Source organism: Cannabis sativa, chromosome X, assembly GCF_029168945.1.
Source record: "Cannabis sativa cultivar Pink pepper isolate KNU-18-1 chromosome X, ASM2916894v1, whole genome shotgun sequence".
NCBI lineage: Eukaryota > Viridiplantae > Streptophyta > Magnoliopsida > Rosales > Cannabaceae > Cannabis > Cannabis sativa.
The window spans coordinates 58,665,023-58,669,639 of NC_083610.1; positions in this window are offsets into that span (position 1 = coordinate 58,665,023).

Sequence of the window (4,617 nt, forward strand, 5' to 3'; positions counted from 1 at the left end):
GAACCTTGACCAATGCTATGGTCTTATTCCGAAGGACTTTATCCTTTCTATCCAGGATCTGCACTGGCTGTTCCTCATAAGTCATATCTGGCTGTAGCTGAAGGCTCTCATAACTGAGTATATGAGAGGGATCTGAAACGTATTTTCTCAACATCGAGACATGGAATACGTTGTGAACTGCTGATAAGGCTGGAGGCAATGCTAACCGATATGCCACTTGACCTATCTTCTCGAGAATCTCGAAAGGTCCTGTAAATCTAGGGCATAACTTGCCTCTTTTCCCGAAATGTTTAATCCCCTTCATCGGAGATACCCGTAAAAACACATGGTCCCCTACTTGGAACTCAATATCTCTGCGTTTCGGATCTGCGTAACTCCTCTGTCTGCTCTGTGAGGCAAGCATTCTAGCTTTTATCTTCTCTATTGCCTCATTGGTCCGCTGCACTGACTCTGGACCTAGGTATTTCCTCTCCCCTGTCTCATCCCAATGGATAGGGGACCTACATTTCCTACCGTATAACAGTTCATAGGGAGCCATCCCTATCGTACTCTGATAACTGTTGTTGTAAGAAAATTCTATCAACGGTAGATACTTATTCCATGAGCCTTCAAAGTCCATAACACAGGCTCTCAACATGTCCTCCAATATCTGAATTGTCCTTTCGGACTGACCATCTGTCTGAGGATGGAATGCTGTACTAAATTTCAGCCTTGTACCCATTGCCCGTTGCAAACTTTGCCAAAATTTGGAGGTAAACTTCGGATCCCTGTCCGAAACTATAGACTTCGGTACCCCGTGAAGTCTCACTATCTCTCTGACATACAGTTCTGCCAACTGATCCACTGAAAATGTTGTTCTAACCGGCAGAAAATGAGCAGATTTCGTAAATCGATCCACCACTACCCAGATGGAATCAAATAAACCCGTGGTCCTAGGTAACCCGACCACAAAATCCATCGTAATATCTTCCCATTTCCATTCTCGTAGGGTTAGAGGCTGCAACAACCCTGCTGGTCTCTGATGTTCAGCCTTAATCTGCTGACAAGTGAGGCATCTCGATACGAATTCTACCAAATTCTTCTTCATACCGCTCCACCAGAAGTACGGTTTCAAATCTTGGTACATCTTAGTGGTGCCGGGATGCAGAGAATACGGGGTAGAATGAGCCTCCTCAAAGATCTCATTTTTAAGTTCCACACTGTTCGGAACACAAACCCTGGCTTTATATAAAAGCATCCCACTATCTGACACTGAAAAGTCCTTGGCTTGACCAGCCAACACCTCATCTCGGATCTTCACTAACTCTGGATCCGTCATCTGCGCGACTTTTATTCTTTCCAACAGATCAGATTGCAGCGTTAAGTTGTGAAGCTGACCTACCACAAACTCAATGCTGGATCTAACCATATCCTCTGCTAGCTGAGGTGAGATCTGAACCATACTAGCTACTTGCCCGGGACCCTTTCTGCTCAGAGCATTGGCCACTACATTGGCTTTTCCGGGATGATAGAGGATCTCACAATCATAATCCTTCACTAATTCCAACCAACGCCTTTGTCTCATATTCAAATCCTTCTGAGTAAAGAAATACTTGAGACTTTTATGGTCGGTATAGATCTCACACTTCTCCCCGTAAAGGTAATGCCGCCAAATCTTCAGTGCAAAAACCACTGCGGCCAACTCTAGATCATGAGTCGGGTATCGCTGTTCATAATCCTTTAACTGACGGGAGGCATAAGCGATGACCCGATCGGCTTGCATCAATACACACCCCAAACCCTGTTTGGATGCGTCGCAATATACTACGAACTTCTCCTTGTCCGAAGGCAAAGCTAGCACTGGAGCGGTAATCAACCTTTGTTTCAGCTCCTGAAAACTAGCTTCGCATTTATCTGACCAGATAAACCGCTGATTCTTCTTTGTAAGCTCGGTTAGGGGCATTGAAATTTTGGAGAACCCTTCGACGAACCTACGGTAGTACCCGGCTAAACCCAAGAAGCTTCTGATCTCTGTCACTTTCTTCGGTCTTGGCCAATCCCTGACGGATTCAATCTTCCCAGGATCCACCTTGATCCCATCTTTGCTCACAATGTGCCCTAGGAAGGACACCTGAGATAGCCAGAACTCACATTTCTTGAACTTGGCATAAAGCTTATGTTCTCGAAGCCGTTGTAGTACCATCTGAAGATGTAACTCATGCTCCTCTTCTGATTGAGAGTACACGAGGATGTCGTCGATAAACACAATCACACAGATATCGAGGAAATCCTTGAATACTCTATTCATCAGGTCCATGAATGCTGCAGGAGCATTGGTTAGTCCGAATGACATAACCAGAAACTCATAATGTCCATACCTAGTGCGGAAAGCCGTCTTCGGAATGTCCTCCTCTCGGATTCTCAACTGATGATAACCCGAACGGAGATCAATCTTATAAAAGACCGTCTTCCCCTGAAGCTGATCGAACAAATCATCGATCCTAGGTAATGGATATTTATTCTTCACCGTCAGCTTGTTCAACTCCCTGTAGTCGATGCACATCCTCATAGATCCATCCTTCTTCTTGACGAATAAAACCGGGGCTCCCCAGGGTGACACACTGGGCCGAATGAACCCTATGTCAAGCAACCCTTGGAGCTGAATCTTTAATTCCTTAAGTTCAGCTGGAGCCATTCTATACGGGGCTTTGGAAACCGGTTCCACCCCTGGTGCCAAGTCTATCACGAAATCAATCTCCCGCTGAGGTGGTAACCGTGGAAGTTCTTCGGGAAAAACATCCAAAAATTCCCGAACCACTTTGATGTCCTCTGGCCGAATGGTGTCTGGCCGAGTGGTGTCCACCACCACGGCCAGAAACCCTAAGCAACCGCCGTGCAACAATTCTCTAGCTGACATAGCCGAGATCACCGGGATCAGAGATCCTTGAACTGAACCAACAAACACAAATGGTTCCTCACTTTCCGGTTGGAAGACCACCATCTTCTTTTTACAATCAATGCTCGCCGAATATTTAGATAGGAAATCCATTCCTAAAATAATATCGAATTCGACTAAACTTATCTCTATCAGATCAGCACTTAACTCTCTACCATCTATCCTGATCGGCATAGACCTAATCCACCTATTGGAGATAACCAATTCTCCGCCAGGTAACAGGGTTCCAAACCCTGATTCATATCTATCATACGGTCTACCCAATTTACTAAAGACTCTGGCCGCCACATAAGAATGTGTAGCCCCAGAATCAAACAGCACTGAATATAGCGAGTTGTTAGTAAAAAGCTGACCTGTGACAACTGATGGGCTGGCATCTGCATCAGCCTGCGTGATAGCGAATACCCTGGCTGGAGTGGGTATCGCTGGAGCTCGCGGTGCCTCTGATCGGAGCTGGGGACAGTCTCTCTTGAAGTGTCCGGGCATGCCACAGTGAAAGCATCCCTGACCTTTGCACTCACCCCGATGGTGCCTCTTGTAGCTAGGGCACTCGGGATAGGAGAATCGGGTCTCAGTACCACCTGGACGACTCCCTCTGTCCTGGTTCCCCCGGAACCTCTTGTTCTGACTCGAGCCACCGGAAGCAGTGGGTGCTCTCTTCCTCTAATCAATGGCCGAACCACTACTCCCCCTGCTATAGCCTGATGCAGGAGGGGTAGGAGCCCCGCCACTAACCGGAGTACTGGCTGATTCTGACATACACCCCACTGTGCTCTCAGCTCGCAGTGCCTTCTCCACCATCTGAGCATAGGTGGTGCTGTCGTCCGTGGTAATCATCAGATCATGCTTGATCTTGGCATTCAACCCGTCAAGATACTTCTCCTTCTTGCTGAAGTCGGTCGGCACAATTCCCGAGGCTAACCTCGCCAACCGATCAAACTGAGTCGTATACTCGGTGACGCTCATATTCTCACGCTGGGTCAGGTGAGCGAACTCTTTCCTCTTGGCGCTTCTGACCGCCTCGTTGTAGTACTTTGCATTAAAGAGTTCCTGGAACCTTTCCCAGGTCATGGTGGTGACGTCATGGATCTGAGACACCATGTCCCACCAGACCAAAGCGTCCTCCTGGAACTGGAATGTGGCGCACACCACTCTGTCGTTACCGGTGACACCCATAAAGTTCAGGATCTTGGTAATCACCGTCAGCCACTGCTCGGCTTTCATCACGTCCAGACCTCCCAGGAAAACCGGAGGTGCTTGCTTCCGGAACCGCTCATACAGAGGTTCCAATCTATGGGCCGCCACCACTATCTCGGCACAGGCGGCGAGGGCGGTGCCACCGGAACTACGGCACCGGAACCGGGGAGCACCCCGCTGTCTTAACCTCGAATCTCGAGGTCTTGCTCTTCGATCCGGCTTGCATCTCCGCAAACCGTAACTCCCGCCCGGGCTCCCCGATCGAGCGGGGAGCCTGGGCAGCCTGTGGTGGGTTCTCATCACCCCGACCACGAGCCCTGCCTCGGGGACCTCTACCTCGGCCCCTAACAGGTGGGGGAAACTGAGCTCCCTGTCCTTGGTTCGACCCCACTAAGTTGCCCTGACTCCTGGTGGTCCGCCTGGCGTCCATCTAGTTAGAACCGCCTGCGAAACCAAGAGTTGGCATATCAGGTCGTATTCAAGGA